The sequence below is a fragment of the Rattus norvegicus genome, chromosome 5 (genome assembly GCF_036323735.1).
Source record: "Rattus norvegicus strain BN/NHsdMcwi chromosome 5, GRCr8, whole genome shotgun sequence".
Taxonomy (NCBI): domain Eukaryota; kingdom Metazoa; phylum Chordata; class Mammalia; order Rodentia; family Muridae; genus Rattus; species Rattus norvegicus.
This window is the reverse complement of record NC_086023.1, coordinates 106,303,003-106,322,789: the sequence shown is the minus strand read 5'-3', so window position 1 is coordinate 106,322,789 and position 19,787 is coordinate 106,303,003. Positions and strand designations below refer to the sequence as shown.

General features: G+C 43.3%; 1 protein-coding gene and 1 long non-coding RNA gene across 4 annotated transcripts in view; one reads left to right on the top strand and one right to left on the bottom strand.

Annotated features, from left to right (window-relative positions):
• The window catches only part of Dennd4c (DENN domain containing 4C), a 104,543-nt gene extending 98,695 nt beyond the window's left edge, over window positions 1–5,848 (bottom strand). For 2 of the 3 annotated variants that reach the window (XM_039111089.2, XM_039111092.2), the window contains exon 1: window positions 4,148–5,848. The gene's annotated coding sequence lies outside the window, so the exon portion shown is untranslated. The remainder of the gene's footprint in view (window positions 1–4,147) is intronic. The other variant, NM_001427785.1, reaches the window with a different exon arrangement.
• Window positions 4,698–7,014, top strand: LOC134486947 (uncharacterized). Its single transcript, XR_010066542.1, has 2 exons — window positions 4,698–4,834; window positions 6,561–7,014. It is a non-coding gene; the product is annotated as an uncharacterized LOC134486947 (long non-coding RNA).
• Window positions 7,015–19,787: the final 12,773 nt, after the last annotated feature.

The window sequence follows — 19,787 nt, the reverse complement described above, 5'->3', positions numbered from 1 at the left end:
ACATATACATGATCAAAATAATAAAAATAAAGCTTTTAAGACAAAAAGAAAGGCAAACTTAGGAAGAGATGGCTCAACAGTTAACACTTGCCACTTTTTCAAAAGACCCAAGTTGAGTTCCCAGCACCATATCCTTCAGATCTAATCTACTCTTTTAACCTCCTCAGGCACCACTGAATGTGCAAGCAATTTTAACAGAGAGAAATCTAGAGCAACAAAAAAATCAAGAGCCAGCATAGTGGCACACACCTGAAATCTCACCCCTCAGGAATCAGTGGCAGGAGGGTCTCAAATCTAAGGCCAGACTGTGACGATTAGCCCAGCTATACATACTATAGTTCCCATATAATCTCACCAGTGCATAGCCACCTCCACTATAAACACCCCCTTCAGAGTGTTACCTGTGTTAATAACTGGAGAATCTGCTGTGTCTGCACACTGTCATCATGTACAGTCTCTAGTGTACAGGGTCCCTCTTGGTATTAATTCTATGGCTTTGAACAAATGAATAGTGCACACATCTACTATTATAGTTTCATTAAGTATTTTCTGTGTTCACCTCCCCCCACCTCTTCTTTTACCTACCCCCCCCCCTTTTGTTGTTATATTTCTTTTCCTTACTGCTTTTTTTGAGACAGGGTCTTATAGTCCAGATTGGCTTTGAACTCAAAATCCTCCCAAGTACTAGGATGACAGGCATGAACCAAAACCATATTTTGTTGTTCCTGGGGCTTTGGGGTTTTTTTTGTTTTGTTTTCATTTGTCTAATTTTTATTGTTTGTTTATTCTTTTATTTGTGTATGTAAGTGAAGCACATGGTATACAGTCACATGTATGAAGATCAAAAGACAACTTGCAGGAGTCACATTGCTCCTACCATACGGGGCCTAGGGATCAAACTCAGATCATTAGGGTTGGTAACAAGTGCCGTACATGCTCAGCTGTCTCAGTGACCCTTATTTTGTTTTCTGAGACAGGATCTTAAGTAGCCAGGCTGGCCTCAACCTCACTCTAAAGCTCAAGCTAGTCTTGATTCTTCCTCCTGTTGCCACCTTCTAACTACTGGGGATTACAGGCATGTGAATTCACGCCCAACTATTTGATTCCATTTATTGTTACTCATTTTAGTGTAGGGTCACTAAATTTCTAAACTACATATGTGAGCTGGAGGTATGTATGACTTAGTGGTTGAGGGAATGTTCATTATGCATAAGGCTGAGTTCAACCTAAAAACTCATAGTAACATAAAGAAGTTATGAGTGAGAATTACACTGCCTCTCCTCCACAGCAGCAACCCAAGCAGATCCAATCTGAAGAAGGAAGTACCGACAGGCTTCTCAGCAAACACTATGAATGCACTCGGGGGAAAAAGAAAATAAATGTAAGAGCAATTGGAGGTAAAATGAAAGGCTGAGCAGACCACAGTGAGGATGACCTGCAAGCCCTGCACTTGGGAATAGGAGGCAGAAGAGTTTAAGTCATCCTCAGCTGTGTAGTAAGTTCGAGGTTACCTAGGCATTTACCTCTTGCAGCATTTAAGACAACAGCAAGCACAGCATGTTCCAGGCTTACCTAAACTATATACCAGGACTTTGTACCAAAAAAAAAAAAAAAAAGGCAGGTAGGCATGCCTTTAGTCCCACACTAAGGCAAAAGCAGGAGGGTTATAAAAATTCAAGGCCTTCTTCCCACAAATACTCTTATAAATCTTAAATAATATAAGTATCTAAATTTGCAATTCCTTATACCATGATCCTAAAAAACCTCTTTTACTAGGTTATCATACAGGACACTCTTCCCTGTTTTTCAACTCTCTGTTTGGTGCTCTGTTTTGTTTCTTCTAAACAAGGTGTCACCATTTAACCCAAGCTGACTGACATGGAATGATGAGTATGAAGGCTGGCCTCGCTTCTACACAGTCACCCTGCCTCCACCTTCCAAGTGCTGGGGGGAGTACAGGTATGCAACACCACACCTGGCTTCCCAAAGTTTAACTGGTAAAGACACTTCCCATTCCACCCAGGTGTCCCATTGCTATAAATCTATAAAACTGACAATCTGGTATGGCTTGTGCACCACAGTCCTTAAAAGGGTAACATTTTAATTCATGCATTATGAAAACTTGTGTCCTCATTTTCTGCAAGCATTTTCTACTAGAAATTCGAGTTATAACAGGCACTCTGTTTTCAAATCAGAGCAGGCGGACGAGGGAGACAACTTGCCACTGACTCAGCTGCTTTCTTTTTCCCTTTACAACCTGTACTTAAGGTTCAAGAACAAGGTGAAAACGTAACTTTCAACGTGAGCAGCAAAGCCAATACGGTATTTGTCTTAGCAGGGAACACCAATGAAAATATGAGATGCTTCTGTCTTAATTGGCAAACACACAAAAAAGCGAAGGTGCCTTGTCATTATTTACCATGCAAAACTCTTCATGCATAAGTTACAAACTGCCTTTTACTACAGATGCTTAGCGTGTTTCCTTAGAAAGATCTGCAGCCCAAATAACCATCCAAATCTGCCATCCTCAACTGTCACAGCCTACACAACACAGCACTTCCTTGTGATTTAAAACATTTGGTTTTAAGAATAGTCTCCACCCACAACTTTTCCACAAATCTCTTCAGCTACAAGTAGCTCAAGTTTACACTGCAAAACACTGTATTTATTCCAACAGGATGCACTCATTTACAAACTACACAGGAGTAAATTACTAAAATGCAAAACATCAACATTTCTGACACATCGTTTCTATTATTCAAATAAGCAAACAATTATACTCCAACCAAGGTACTGTTGGCCAAAAATCAAATGACATGGGATCATTTCACTAAAGCCGGTAATAAAGACGATTAGACCCCTTAATCTCAATCCATTGCTTTATAAGTAGCAAAGAGTCAGAGGAGTGGACCGAATAGCAGAAAACCTTTTGCTACTAACTAAAAAACAATTCAAAGCAGCCCAGTAAGAAGCAGGTCATGTTCATGAGCACAGATCTAAGATTATGTCTGAGATTTCTGAGTTCCCAGTCTTACATCAAGAAGGCAGTTTGCCAACTTTTAACATTAATATTGAGAACAGAGCAGAAAATATAGAGGGTTTTTAATGGTCATAATGACTGTGGTACAAAAAAAAAAAGGTTTCCTTTTGCAATTCTTTTTTAAACAGAAAAGTCACATAATGAGTTCAAGATTTAAGTTAGTTTAGTATATATTCATGATTATCAAATCAAATGTTTACTGAAAACCTGGCACCAGGACATTACACCTAAGGATCTTTTCTACCTTCTCCTTGGAAGCATGGAGATAGACGGCAATACCTATTTCTAGGGTTAACTGGACTCGAGTTTGCACACAATTAAGTAGCCTCAGTATGTCAGCTACTCAGACTACAGTGCATGACCTCTCTAGATACAATCGCACAGCAAGTTGAGCTTTCAGTACGGGGGAATGACACCTTCTCTCACATTTGCTCAAGTAACTACGGTAACTGCCCTAAATTTTCCCGTGTGAAACCAACAAATTTTGAGGGAAAGAAAGAGAGGGGGCATTTTAAAAACTGGGTCATTCCTTATTTGTTCTTTCCAAGCACATTCTTCGTGAGGAAAGGGCCTACGAATCACAAAAAAGGGAGCGGGAAGTCGTGACAGCATCTCCAATGCTTTAAAGTTGCGGCTCTTACAAGAGTCAGCACTAGGGGCTCATTACTTGGCTTTATTTGGGTTTAGTCACTCCGGAGCTGAATGGAGCCTTCCTATAAGTTATCCCCAACAAAGTAGCCCTAAACATCAGCCACGGTCCGGCAGAGGAGGAAATGCCCTGGATTCACCTGCGGCACCTGCCTGCACCCCGGTACCTCCACCTCCGCAGCGTCCGCGGATCCTTACGCTCCACCCCAGCCGCCACCGCTCAGCACCCCACCGGCCTAGTTCCCGCTTCACCCCGGCGGCAGAGGCCAGGCCCTGTCCCTGCACTGAGGCGATCCTCAGGAGACCCTCCAGCCGCAGCCTCTCCGCACCGCAGCCCACAAGCTCTGGGGACCTCCGGCCCGCTCGGCGACTAGGCCAGCCGGCCGCTCCCCCCTCCAGCTCTACCTGAGCGGCCTGACTGCGCGGGAGGGAATAGGCAGGGCGGCGGTGCGGACTTACCTGCGCCCGCCCAGTCGGTGACCGAGCCGACACCGTAGCTTCCTGAGGCAAGAAAGCGCCGGCTACGCGGCCTGGACACCCTCGCTGGCAGGGCCGGGACTCCGGTGGCCCCTCTGCGCCTGCGCCTCAGCGCGGCCGGCTCTCCAGGGACACAGCCTGCAGCGAGAGCAACTGCCGACCGAGGGGCTCGCGGGCCGCGAGTGCTGCGGGAGGACGGAGGTCTAGGCGCTGCCCGCGGCGAGACTGTCCCGACTACAGACCGCCATGTTTCTGTTTCCTTTTCTCTTTTGCTTTCCACTCCTTCCGCCCCTTTCCACAGAACACCACTTTCCCTCCCTCTGTCCCTCTCCCTTTCCTTCTGCGGGGGCGGTAGAAAGGACGCGGGGGTGGGGTCCGAGGTCGGACCCGCCCGCTAGGACCACGCCCCCTTGGTTGGGCTCCGCCCAAAGGTTGTCCCACGCCCCCAGACTCCTTCCAAGACTCGCGCTCAGGCCACGCCTCTTCAGTTGCGCTCCGCCCCGTGAGCGCCCTCCTCCTGGCAAAGGGACCCATTCCGGCCGACCTCGGAGCGCTCCTTGGAATCCTGACGCTGGCCTATCGGACCCCGAAGCGAGAGACCGCCAGCTCTCCGGGCGCTAGTTGCAGCCTTACTGTTTGTTCTGCGTTTTTTGCGGTGGCCTGTGGCAGGTGACTACCTAGGCCTCTCAAGGTCGGACTTTCAAAGACTTAGAAAGTGACACAGAATAGCTCAAGGTCAATGGAAAAAAAAAAAAAGCCAAGGGAGACTTGCAGTTTCTCTTTAGTAGAGGCTGGAAGTCCCACCCATAACTGTGTGACCCCAAAGTCTGAGTGACATTGGAGGACTGCCCTTCTCTAAGCTATCCAAAGACCTCTCGGGAGAGGCCTTGGCTGCGTTGGCTTTCTGTACTTCTGCCCAGATTGTGATAACGTCGAACGTGTAACTCTTTAATTTAGATAATCGTAACACGCTGCCTCCCAAAGGTAACTTAGATCGAGAGGTAAACATTCTGAAGCTGAGGTTGTGAGCTTCAGGACAGGGTGCCAAGGATTTAACTCTGGTCCTCAAGAAGAGCAGCAAGTACTCTGAAATACTGAGTCATCTCTTTAGCACCCATTTTTCAGTTTTGCAGGTACAGACGAATGGGGTTGGAGAGTCTTCACTGTAATGCAATTTTGGCAAAATATTTCTGGCTTGTTTTGGTTTGGTTTTGTTTAGTGGAGAGTGAGGGTGTGCAGGGTCTCTCTATTTAGCCCTGGCATTTCCTACAAGTCTTATTTGTAGACGAGGCTGGCTCATTTCATTGCTGAAATTAAAGACTTGTGCCACTACTTGGTGACATTTTTTTAAAGGTATCAAGTTTTCAAGAAACAGAATAGCTTAAAATATGTTAACAACTTTTTTTTTCTCCTGGCAAAAGACGGGTTGGCCCATGACCTGTAGCTGATTGAAATTAGAACTGATGAGATGGGGGTGGGGGTGTAGAACAACAATGACGTATGTGAGCATGTCTTAGTGAAACTTGTTTCTTTGTATGCTGTTTAAAAGTTCATTAAACTATTTTAAAGATTTGTGCAAAACTGGTGAGCACCTGTGTACATATATCATTTTACTGAGAATTGCTCTTTCATTTGCTCACTATACTTGCTAACAAGTATAATGTTAAGTCTGGTTGATACATGCCGGGTTGGCGATCTATTTCTGAAGTTAACAGCAGGTTTGAAAAGTTTTGGCTTTCGACCTCTGTAACAGATGCCATTTTCCTAACCACATTAGCAGTCAGAATTGATTCAAGAAGAAACACTTAGCAATATGAATATCGCCTTATTAACAATAGTTAGGAGTTGGTCTGGGGTCCTGGAAGCATCCTGTCACTAACAGTCCAGACAGCAGAAACGATAAGGACACATTCATATTTGAAAACCTAACTGTGAACTTCTTGTATTTCCTTGTCAATGTAAAACTAATGCTTTCAAAATATTTAAACAGAGCTATGGGTTTAACTTAATGAGAGAGAGCATATTTAGCTAGAGCAAGACCAGACCCTAGGTTGGATCTCTAGCTCTGATGGGTGCATATCATTAACTCTTAGGCACTGAAGTGCCTACCTTTCTCCTCAAGCCATACTCTTTGGTACCTGTAAATCTGAAGAGTGGATGCCAGAGACTTACTATTTCAGAGTACTTTCTGCTCTTCTTGAGGACCAGCATTAAATTCTCAGCACCCAGTCCTGAGGTTCACAACAGGGGATCTAACTAACACCCTGTGATGCTTTGAATATGCTTGGTCCAGGGAGTGGCACTATTTGGAGGTGTGGCTTTATTGGAGGAGGTGTGGATGTGGCTTAAGACCTTCCTCCTAACCACACAGCAGCCCAGCAGTCTTCTCTTACAGGCCTTCAGATGAAAATGTAGAACTCTCGGCTCCTCCTGCACCATGCCTACCTGGATGCTGTCATGCTCCTGCCTTGATGATAATGGACTGAACCTCTGAACCTTAAGCCAGCCCCAGTTAAATGTTGTCCTTATGAGTTGCCTTGGTCATGGTGTCTGCTCACAGCAGTAAAACCCTGACTAAGACTCACCCACCATACATATAAATAAAAAAGCCAGTGTGCTGGCTTTTCTCAACTGAGGTTCACTCTTCTCTCATGACTCTAGCTTGTGCCAATTTGATATAAAACTAGCCAGGACACAGGCTGAGCAAATCATGGGGAGCCAGCCATTCCTTAAGGCCTCTGCATCTGCTCCTGCCTCCAGGTTCCAGACCTTCTTGAGTTCCTGTTCTGACTTCCTCCAGTGATGTACAGTGACGTGGAAGTGTAAGCCAAATAAACCCTTTCCTCCCCAAATTGTTTTTGGCCATGGTGTTTCATCACAGCAATAGTAACCCTAACTAAGACAGAAATGCCAAAACCTTATCCCACTTAAAAGAGAAAGAAGAAAGAAAGGAAGAAAGAAAGAAAGAAAAAAGAAAGAAAGAAAATTGGAAGAGGCCATTTTTCCATATGGTGGATTACAAGAGTTGAGAAAAATCCATATTTTTTTCCTTGATTTTCCTTAATGTTTTCATCACCCTAAAGTTTTGCCATAGTTTTTCATCTCCATTTCCTTCCCAATATCTCGTAGAATGGACTGGCACGTCTAACGTCTCATCTGAGTCACCTTTCTCTTCTTGCACGTTTTCATCACTCTTGCACATCCAGGATAAATAAGTTCACGTTGGTGTTTAATATAGAGCTATTCGTCTGTCCCTACTGAGGAACTATTTGCAGTTAATAGTTGTTCAGGGAAAGAGAGTCCTTTTTTGAGGATCTGGCCACTTGCCAGAGTCCCATGTTCCAGTGGATTGTCCCTCACCCAAGGCCATATGAGCAGCACTAACTGAACTTAAAAGAACATACATATATTTGGGTGGGAATACATAGGATCATTTCTCATTGTGTACGATATGAAATGCTAAAGAATAAAGACAACATTCAATGTTCAATTAAAAAAAATAAATAGGGCTGAATACATGAGCCCAAGATTAAGAGCATTTACTCCTCTTGCAGAGAGCCTGAGACTCCAGTTCTGGGAGACACAATGCCCTCCTCTGGCCTCTGTGATCACCTGCACAAACATGGTGTACATATGAATGATCAAAAACACATATGTAACATAAAATGAATAAATCCTTACAAAAAAAAAACAAATTATTTGTCTAAAAAGCTGGAAGAGAACTGAAGAGCCCAATAAGCATATAACTTATAATCATTACAGCATCAGAGTTTTATTTAAATTTATAGATACAAGAATACATACAAGCCAGGCATGGTGTCATATGTCTTTAATCCCAGCACTCGGGAAGCAGGGGCAGAGACAGGGGCAGAGGCAGGGGCAGGGGCAGGGGCAGAGATTCTAGTGAGTTCCAAGCCCGCCTGGGCTACATAATCAGACCCTATCACTAAATAAATAAAAACATACTTAGCTCAGTGGTAGAGCGCTTGCCTAGCAAGCGCAAGGCCCTGGGTTCGGTCCCCAGCTCCGAAAAAAAGAAAAGAAAAGAAAAAACATACTTAAGGGACGAGGGTATAGCTCAGCTGCAGCCCTCTTCCCTAACATGTATGAGGTCCCAGGTTGACCTGGCTTAACAAAAAGAGGAGGGGTGGGGTGCACAGGACTAATCTGGCCAACCCTCCATAAAAGGAAGTGACATTCTAGCTGGAAGCTCCTCCTCACCCCCACCCTCCAGTGCTCATGATCACTGTCGAGTCCTCTGGATTTACAGAGCGAACTAGACAGACGGAAGAGTTATCTTCTTCAAGTAGGCAGGTTTTGGTGGCTGTCTTCAGCTCTGCATCTTACAGGTGCCATTTTTGCTCATTCTTTCTGTTCTTTTCAAAATCTTCTGATATTCTCCTGTGGGGACAAGGTCGCATGGTGTCCTTTCCAGGTGCACAGACCCTGTCACAGAAAAACATAAAGAGTCGTCTCAAAAGTAACGAGGGCGGATGAAAGATGAGGGTGCGGTCAGAGGTAAAGGGGAGCTGTTCAGCACTGGTCCACTCCTCAGTGCCACAAACAAAACCAAAACAGAAAGGATGGATGGAGAAGAGGAAAAAGAACTGATGAATGGTTTACACAAATAACCCTATGCTTTGCTCATTTTCATTCTATCTGGGGGCTACTCACTTAACTTTTCCTCATCCACTGGGTAGAACGATTTTCCCAATGAAATTACTTTATTAATATGCAATACTGTCTTGGGGTTTCTTTTGATGCCATGAAACAACATGGCCAAAAAGCAAGTTGGGGAGGAAAAGGTTTATTTGGCTTACACTTCTGCATTGTACCCAACACTAGAGGAAGCCAGGACAGGAACTTAAACAGGGCGGGAACCTGGAGGCAGGAGCTGATGCAGAGGTCATGGACATGTTGGGTAAACAGTATGCAGGTGATAAGCAGGCTTTCCTTTTTATAAGAGGTCCTGCCTTCTAGGTAGTTCCTTTTTTTTTTTTTTTTTTTTTTTTTCTTTTCTTTTTTTTCGGAGCTGGGGACCGAATCCAGGGCCTTGTGTTTGCTAGGCAAGCGCTCTACCACTGAGCTAAATCCCCAACCCCAGGTAGTTCCTTCCTTCTGTGTATAGGGTAGAAATATTAACTGATTTCATTTTTCTTTTTCTTTTAAAAAAGGCACACTCAAGATGGTGGTACCTACACCTCCACAGGTAAAGCAAAAGGATCAAAAATTCAAGGTCAACCTTGGCTACAGATCTAGTTCTAGGCCAGCCTCAAATTCATGTAACCCTGTCTCAGAAAAAAAGAATGAAGAGGAGGTGTATCTTTATTTTTTTTCAAACCTTATTTTTTTTTAAAGAAGTCTTTTTTTAAAAGATTTATTTATTTATTTATAAGTCCACTGTAGCTGTCTTCAGACACACCAGAAGAGGGCATCAGATCCCATTTCAGATGGTTGTGAGTCACCATGTGGTTGCTAGGATTTGAACTCAGGACCTCTGGAAGAGCAGTCAGTGCTCTTAACCACTGAGCCATCTCTCCAGCCCCTCAAACCTTATTTTTAATGATGGTTCATAACTAAGAAATGTAAGGTGAACCAATACATGTGTGTTGTTAGCAAAGAATCCTTCATCACCTGTGCTTCCACATGCTTGCTTTAACAGAATATCCTCTCTCCTGCGTCTACTTCAGCAAAACGTCCCTTCACCAGTCGGCCTTAGTTTTTCACACCTGTGTCCACTTCAGTTAAATGTTCCTTCACATGTTTGCCCCAGCAAAACACCATCCAACACAGCTGAATTTCCAGAGAACCCTTAAGTTTCCACTTTAAGGAGGAGAGAGCAGGGGTTGGGGATTTAGCTCAGTGGTAGAGCGCTTGCCTAGCGGTCCCCAGCTCCGAAAAAAAAGAAAAAAAAGAAAAAAAAAAGGAGGAGAGAGCAAGTGGAGGAAAGGAAGGAGACCAGAAGGAGAGAAGAGGAAGCTAGTGTAGTTCCTCCTGTAGAGATGTTTGGAGTCTTGGAATCTTGATTAGTTTGACAACCCTATATTCTCCTACAAGTGGAACTTGAGAGCCTGTTTGCAAGTTTTAGCAGGAGAGCAAAATTACTCTGTATACGTTTGACAGAAGAACAGAGCTCAACAATCCATCAAGGTTAAGGGCATGGCTTCAGGAGGAGTACTGATGAATCTGTGAGGGAAGAGAGAAATCTGCACCTCTCCAGCCAAATCAACACTAGTGTTACAGCCATATCTTTGTAGGTGGGTTTGTTTGTTTACTATCTTTTCTTTTTTTTTTTTTTTTTTTTGGTTCTTTTTTTCCGGAGCTGGGGACCGAACCCAGGGCCTTGCGCTTCCTAGGTAAGTGCTCTACCACTGAGCTAAATCCCCAGCCCCGTTTACTATCTTTTCTGTTGCTTGGATTTGAGGGTTTTTGTTGTTTTTAACATTTGTCTATTTTGTGGGAGTCAGGGTTAGAGGTCAGAGACCAACTTTCCATTGTTGGTTCCCTCTTTTCACCTTGTAGTTTCCAGGGATTGAACTCAAATTTGATGCAAGTACTGTTACCCACTGAGCCATCTTGCCATCTCGATTAGATTTGTTTTGGAGTTTTCTTGAAACAGGGTTTTGTGTAGCCCAGGCTATCCTCCAACTCTATAGTTAAGGATGGCCTTGAACTGATCCTTTTTCCTCTGCTTCCCGAATAGTCTCTGCTATCCTGGAACTCATTATACAGATCAAGCTGAGCCCAAACTTGCAGCACTCCTCCTGTCTCTACCTCTGAGCCCTGGGATCACCACATCTGGCTTTGACAGCTCTCCAGAAGCACAGGCAGGAGGATCACTGCAAGTTTGAGAGCAGCCTGGTCTGCATGGCACGAATGGAACAAGCTTCATGGGGCCATTTCAGGAAGGTAGAGAGCAAGAAAATTTAAGACTGTGAAATGATAAAAAACACTTGCTCTTCCGGTATGTCTCTCTGTCTTACGTCTTAAATATGAGAGGTCAATGTTAAAAACTTGGTCCCTGTCTAGAGGCAATATTTGGAGTTATTCTGAAAATCTGACTAAGGACTAGAGTGTAGTTCAGTGGAAGACACTTGCCTAGCATGGACAAGGCCCTGGGTTCAATCACCAGTCACATTAATTAATTCACTAATTAATTAATTGACTTAAGCCTGGTATGATAGCACATGCTTATAACCCCAAGCAGCAGGAAACAGAGGGAAGAGGATTGCCAAAAGGTTTGGCAGCAGCCTAAAAAAAAAAAAAAGTAAAGAAAAGAAATGAAAAAATAAAAAGAAGAAAGAAAATTCAGACTGCACATTCAACTTCTGGAATTGTTGCTTGCTCTTGAGAAGAAAATCACCTACCACGTGAACACATCCTCCTGCATCTTCCCCATAGCTCCTGAGCATGAATGCCAACTATTTCATTCCAGAAGCCTTTAGTCACAGAAACTATGAGATAACAAACATTTCTTTCTTTCTTTCTTTCTTTTTCTAGCCACGAAATTTGGGAGGAATCTGACACACAGCAAGAACCGACTAAGTCAATTTAGTGTGCATAGAAGTGAGCAAGAGCTCACCAATGGCAGCACTTCCCACATCGAATGTTATTCTGGCTTCTGCAGGCGCCTACGCACATGTGCACACATATACACATTAAAAAACAAGTGCCGAAGACAGAGGCAGGTGGATCTCTCTGACTTTGAGGCCAACTGGTTTGCATAGAGTTCCAGAACAGCCAGAGTGATCTAGAAAGATCCTGTGTCAAAACAAAACAAACAAACAAACAAACAAAAACAGGGAAAAAAAGTGTTAAAGTGGTTTGATTGGGAATTTCTTAAAGTACTCTTTTTAAAGAAGTTATCCATAATGGAAAAAAGAAACATGTCTTCATTATTTCATGAAGCCTTAAGTTTGATGCTCAAGGGAGTATTTAGAGAGGACTTCTTCTAACAAACTGATTTGGAAAATGGAGTAAGTATGATTTCTGTGGTCGGGTCCTCACTGTCTCTCATTTGTCTGTTTAAAGCAAGATCTCACATTATGATGGCTATTCCTGGTTGTCAACTTGACTATACCTGGAATGAACTACAGTCCACAAATGGAAGGGATACCTGTGACCCAGATCTTGAGGTTGAGGTGAATTAATACATACTCTTTTTTTTTTAAGATTTATTTGTTTATTATATGTATTACATATGTGTGTGTGTTCTAGAAATTGACCTCAGTCCTCTGCAAGAGCAAGTGTGTGTGTGTGTGTGTGTATGTATGTGTATATATATATATATATATATATATATATATATATATATATATATATATATATAAGCTGTCTTCAGCCACACCCGAAGAGGGCATCAGATCTCATTACAGATGGTTCTGAGCCACCATGTGGTTGCTGGGATTTGAACTCAGGACCTCTGAAAGAGCACTCAGTGCTCTCAACTGCTGAGCCATCTCTCCTGCCCTACACAATTCTTAATCTGGGTCTTTACACATATTTAATCCAGATCTTGAGGCTCCCTTTAATCTGGGCCATACCTTCTGCTGGAGGCCTACATAAGCACAATGGAAGAAGGAAAGATTTCTTATCCTGCTTGCACGTACTTGCTAGCACATCTGTTGGACCTACTTCTTCAGGATTCCAGCTTATACAGAAGACCAGCTGAAACTCTCAGCTTCATGGGACTGAGCAACTACGAGATTGCTTGGACTTCCATTCACAGCTGCCCATTGTTGGGTTAGTTGGAGTACAGACAGTAAGTCATTCCAATAAATCCCCTTTATATATCTATATAATATATACATATATTGGTGTATATATTATATATAAATTTATACATATAAATATTTATTCATTTATTCTGTAAGTTCTGTTACTGTAGAGAATCCTGACTAATACACATATATTACAGCTGCCTATTGACCTGCTATGGAGCCAAATATGGCCTTGAACTCCTCCTGCCTCTACCTCCCATTGCTAGGATAATAGACATACCATGAAGCCAGACACTGTGTATGCACTGGGGGTTAGGGAGAACTAGGTCATGCATATGCCAGGCACGTACATGTTCCATTAAGCTATACCGCCAACAATCTGCTTTACTCTTTTTTTTTTTTTTCTTTTTCTTTTTTTCGGAGCTGGGGACCGAACCCAGGGCCTTGTGCTTACTAGGCAAGCGCTCTACCACTGAGCTAAATCCCCAACCTGCTTTACTCTTATGATACCTAAATGACCTAGGCAAGCTCCACGTCTCTCTTCTCGCACCTTGTCTGCATACACTTTGTCCCTGCATTATCAGGATGGGCTCATGTGAGAATCTGGTGGTTACTCAGCAGTCTCTATTCAGCCTCCTCTTCGAGGCCTCTCAGGCAAGTTTGACGGGATACAGCTTGAGTTGGAGGAAAGGAAGCGATCCTCAGAATAGTGTGCAGAGAGTAAAGAGAGGGGCTAGAGAGATGGCTCAATGGTTAAGAGCACTTGCTCTTGCAGAGGACCGAATTCAATTTCCAGAACCCACACTGAGTGGCTCACAAACTTCTGTAACTCCAGATCCCAGGGGTCTGAGCCCTCTACTGATCTCTCTAGTTACCTGCATACATGAAGCATACACTACAGAGACACGTAGACATAAATAAAAATAAAATCTAAAAAGAGTAAGGGGAAAGTCATATGTGGTATAAACCCTTGAACTTGGGAGGCAGAGGCAAGAAGATCAAAAATTCATGGTGAGTCTAGACTGGACGACTATCGTACAAATAGTACTGTTGGCATTTAGTCTAGTCTCTGCCATACAGTTACCTGGCAACAGCCAGGTGTGCCTGACTCTCACTATAAAAAAGGCTGCTTGCCCTTCAGCTCTGTCTTACCCTCTTGTTCTTGCTCTCTCCTCTTGTTCTTGCTCTCTCCCTTTCTCCCTATTCCCCTCCCCGCCTCCATGGACTCATGACTGGCTTCTCCTCCTCCTCCCCCTTCCTCTTCTTCCTCCTCCTCCTCTTCCTCCTCCTCTTCTTCTCTCTTCTTCTCTCTTCTTCTTCTTCTTCTTCTTCTTCTTCTTCTTCTTCTTCTTCTTCTTCCTCTCTCTCTCTCTCTCTCTCTCTCTCTCTCTCTCTCTCTCTCTCTCTCCTCCCCTCCCCATATCCTGAATAAACTCTATTCTAGACTATACATCATATGGCTAGTACCACAGAGGGGGAAGGGATGCCTCAGCATGGACCCTCAGAGGCACCCCCTTACCCCATACCATACTGAGCCTACACCAAACGTATTCCTTCCTTCCTTATCTTTTTATAAAATACAGCAATTAACACACCAATTAATTAGAGGTAAGTAATTGGAACCAGATAGGTGGTACATGCATGTAATTCTGGTGCTCAGAAAGCAGAGGCAAGCAGAGCGCCGTAGCACAAGCCTCCTCCTGAGGCTCTCTATCGGTGTCTGTCAGTTCACTCCCAGTGAAATTTTCTAGAGTTAGAAGTGATGAGCACTTGTGTAGCATATACAAGGCCCTGGGGTTCATGTCCAGCACCAGAAATAAATAAAATGGCTTCGGTATCCTTTGCCTAGCTTTATCAGTTAGCTAATGCTGATCTTATTTTCTGTGTGCCTCTACTCTCTTTTTGCTCTTTCCTGGGTATTTTGGAGCAAGCAGCCTATCATTTCCTGTATAAACATCTCATTGTCTCTCTAAAAAAGGTTTTTGCTTTGCTTTGATCCCAGCACTCAAGAAGTAGAGGTAGGCAGATCTCTGTAAGTTTGGGGCCAGCCTGGTCTATATAGTGAGACCCTGTCTCAATTTTTTAAAACCTTAAAAGAGAATATAGTGAGTTGATAGAAAAAAACTGTTGGGGCTAGGGATAAACAGTAGAAATAAGGTTAAGTATAATGCTTACCTACCATGCACAGAATCCCTAGAAGGTAGAGGAAAGTCAGAAGTTCAAAATCATCCTCAGGGGGAAGAGAGTGAGAGAGAGAGAGAGAGAGAGAGAGAGAGAGAGAGAGAGAACAGTGCGGTACTTCCTGATGACCCTGAGTTGTCCTTTCATATGGATTCCAGGGATGGGACTCAGTTAGGCTCAACCTCTTCCCCTTTGATGGAGAGAGGTTTATCCCAATAGTATTAATTCTGTCCTTGATTTGTTTGCTAGTAAATACATTTTTCTAATTCCCCAAATTCCCTTGAATGATAGAGTCAGTTATCCAACTGCCTCCCTTGTCCTTGTCTAATCTAGTACTTTATACCAGGACTACATGTTGAGACTCTGTCTCAAAATCAATTAATTAGAGGTAAGTAATTGGAACCGGATAGGTGGTACATGCCTGTAATCCTGGTGCTCAGAAAGCAGAGGCGAGCAGAGCGCCGTAGCACAAGCCACCTCCTGAGGCTCTCTATTGACGTCTGTCAGTTCACTCCCAGTCTATTTCCATATTCCTTCCATGCAGTTTCTTCACTATTGGAGGTTCATACCTGTAACCCCAAACCTCGGGAAGTTGAGATAGGAGGATTATGAGCCTGAGTCTACTCTTTTACCACGTAGAGAATTTGAGACCAGCTTGTGCTAAATGGAACTCTGTCATAAAAAGACAAAGCCAGAGGGTTCTTTGAGTTGGGTCCACAGCATGAAATGTGGCTGTGAGCATTTACAAGCTCACAGTCACCAGGACAAAGCAAGAGTCCACAGAGAACAAGTGTCAACCTTCAGTGTTCTATCAATCTTTGATTCAAAATTTTTTTTTACTCTTTCTGCCACCTCCATCAAATATTATTAGAGGGTTTTTTTTTTCCTTTTTAGTTTGTCAAAGGGAAAATTGCATTTCAGTTTAGTCACCAAGTGTAATTGCTACCTTATATTTTTGGTTTTGAGTCTAGCCTTTAACGGATGAGCCATCTCAGCCCTGTAATCGCTATTTTAAATGCTCTTTTGATATATTAATAAGGAACATTAATTAAGAAACTAAAAGAAGGCAAGTTTCTGCAGACATTTTAAATCTAGTCCCTCTATGCTCCTAAACTCCTGATCTGTATATCCCGGAATCTGCTCATTTATACTGGTTTTTTCTACAGCCTAGTACAACAAAAATGACCACTTATGGAACAAATAGAACAGCTCTTGGATCTCAGTCACTTTTTAGCTATTATTGGACTAGTTACTCAAAATTTCTGATTCTCGGTTTTCTCATCCATAAACTACCCACCTTGCAGAGCAGTTTGGTAGACTAGAGGACCCAGAAAGCAATCCACAGAGCTACTGTCATCTGATTCTCAACAGTGGAGGGCAGGCCAGATTCACATTGGGGAAAAAGAAGCCTCTTTAGCTAATAGTACTGGACAAACTGAAAAGCTGAATAGGCATCAGAAGGAGACTGTGTGCCACTCTAGGCATAGTTTGAGCTTAAGAGGCCTCAAAGCCTGCCTTCATAGAGACATAGTTCCTCCAACAAAGCACACCTACTCAAACAAGGCCACCCCTCCTGTTGTGACATTCCCTATTGGCCAAGCATTCAAACACATGACTCTATGGGGGTTGGGGTGGGGTGGGGTATCATACCTAATGAGTCCACCATAGCACAGTAAAGAGAAAACCCACAGAAAAGGAGAAAGTATCTATCTACCATTCAACAGACAGAAGATTAATATCCAGATGTAGAATGAACTAAAAACTTGAACACCAAGCCAGACATGATGCTATATGCCTATGAGCCAAACATGTGGCAAGACCAGAAATTCAAGGTTAGAATGTTGCAGAATATTCAATCATACTACAAACACCCGAGGTTGTGTTATTTACTGAAAAAAAAAAGTTTCTAGTTGTAGTGTGGCTGGTCCTTTAGTACATACCTTAAGCTCTCTGACTGGAATACAGAAGCACCCTTAGTACACACCTTTATTCACAAACAATGAAGGTAAAGTTTGAAAGTGATGTCTAATTGTGTGGTAGACAAAGGGATGAATAAGAAAGATTTGACAGGGGGGTTGGGGATTTAGCTCAGTGGTAGCCCTGGGTTCAGTCCCCAGCTCCGGGGAGAAAAAAAAAAAAAAACGATTTGACAGAATACAGTATGCCCATCTCTTATGAGAAGAGAATAAAAAAGAGAAGCTTCTTGAGGAGCAGGGCAGAGAGAATTGGAGAGAAGCAGTTTTAACAGAATACTTTTACGGAGACAGGCTGAAGAGGGAAAAAGCTAGACACAGATGTAGACAGACTGAGGAGTCAGATCAGAACGGATTGTTAGAGTTAGTTTGAGGCCAAGCAGACCAGTGCAGTCAGAAGTAAAAGAAGTCAGTATGAATCAGTTAACGTGAAGAGGAGTTTCGAGCCAGACCTGCTGAGTTGAATCAGCCAGCCAGAGAAAGGACTAGAAAGGGGTGAGCTCATTCAGCCAGTCTCACAGCCGGAAAACATTCTAGGCCTAGATTAGATTGTATGGAGGCAAGAAACTTCCAGGACTAGGTCTAGGTTTGCAAAATGAAGTCAGTAAGCCTGAAGAAAACAATTACATCAGGCAAATAAAAGTTAGTTTTATACCAGGGTGAGCTTGAGATAGCTCAATAGGTAACGGTGCCTGCTACTAACCCTGGGAACCTGTGTTTGTTTGTTTGTTTTCATTAATTAATTTACTCACTTTATATCAACTATCACGAAGCAGGAAAAATGGCAATAAAAAATTCTGTAGAGAATGTAGAGAAAAGGAATGTCTATAAACTGTTGTCTATAACCTATTGGTCCCTTCTCTTCCCACAGGTCCTCTCCACACCTTTCCCACCCCTTCTCTTCTCCTCTGAGAATGAGGAGCCCCGCTGTGGGTATCAACCGCTCTGGCACATCAAGTCTCTGCAGGGCTAGGCACATCCTCTCCCACTGAGGCCAGACAAGGAAAGCTCAGTTAGGGGAAAAGGATCCACAGGCAGCAACACATTCAGGGACAGCCCCCTCTCCAGTTGTTGGGGGATCCACATGAAGACCAAGCTGCACATCTGCTACATATGTATGGGAGGCCTAGGTCCAGGCCATGCTTGCCCTTTGGCTGGTGATTCAGTCTCTGGGAGCCCTAACAGTCCAGGTTAGTTGATTTTGTTGGTCTTCCTTTGGAGTCCACATCCCCTTCAGATCCCTCAGTCCTCCCACCTCTTCTAATATTTGGCTGTGGGTCTCTGCATCTGTTTCAGTCAGCTGATGGGTGGAGCCTCTCAGAGGTCAGTTATACAAGGCTCCTGTCTGCAAGCATCACAGATTATCACTAATAGTGCCAAGGATTGGTTCTTACACATGCGATGGATCTTAAGTTGGACTGGTTATTGGTTGGCCATTCCCTCAGTCCACACAGAGAGTTCCAGGACTACACAGAGAGTAGCCAGGAATACATAGGGAGTACCCTGGAATATGTAGAGAGAGATACTGCCTTTGAGAAAAAGAAAGAAAGAAGCAAAGAAACAAAGAAAAAGAAAAAGAAAGAAAGGGGAGAGAGAGAGAGAGAGAGAGAGAGAGAGAGAGAGAGAGAGAGAGAGAACAATAAACACTAAAAGAACAAATAATAACAGTGGAGCACGGAGTTGCAAATCTAATTCCAGGATTCAAGAGACTGAGGCAAGAGGGTTGCTGTGAGTTGAATTTGAGTCCATCCAGGGCTACACAGCAAAACAAACACTACATTAAGATTTCCTGCAGCTTGAGTGATGGTGCAGCAGGTAAGAACACCAGATGCCTTTCCAGAGGACCTGGGTTTTATTCTCCACACCCACATGGTAGCTCACAACTGTTTATAACTCTAATTCTGAGAGATCTCTCCAAGGGAACCAGGAATGCATATGGTACCCAGACATACATGCAGGCAAAATGTCCATACCCGTAAAATAATAAAGTCAATTTTGAAAAATGTTATCTTACCCATACCAGAATAACAACTATCACAAAGCAGGGAAAATGACAATAAAAAAAAAAATTCTGGAGAGAATGTAGAAAAAAGGAATGTCTATAAACTGTTGAAGGGTATGCAAGTTAGAGTAGCCACTAAAGACATCAAGATAAAGTTCATTTAAAAGGGGGGGAGGGGCAATGAAGTGGTTCAAGGATCTAGAGAGATGGTTCAGTGGTTAGGAACACTTGTTGCTCTCGAAGAGGCCTTGGGTTCAGTTCCCAGCACCCACATGGTCGTTTACAATCATCCGTAACTCTAGTTCCACCCTCTCCTGGCCTCTAAGGACACTGCGTTCATGTGGTTCACAGATAAACACTCAGGCAAAGCACCTACAGATGCAAAATAAAGATTAAATATTTTTTAAAGGAAGGATGACACATAATTGATATAATGTAAAAAACGTTTAGAGCATTAGAGAGAGAGAGAGAGATGGTTCAATGAGTAAAGGCCCCCATATAAAAGTGGAAGGAGAAGACGTCAAAGTACTATCCTCTGATCTTACACACCAGCACACACGTCACATATGCAAACAATAAGAAGAAGGGGGGGCTGGGGATTTAGCTCAGTGGTAGGGCGCTTACCTACGAAGCTCAAGACCCTGGGTTCGGTCCCCAGCTCCGAAAAAAAGAACCCCAAAAAAAAAAAAAAAAAAAAAGAAGAAGAAGGGGGGAGGGGAAGGGAGAGAAGAAGGAAGAGAAAAAGT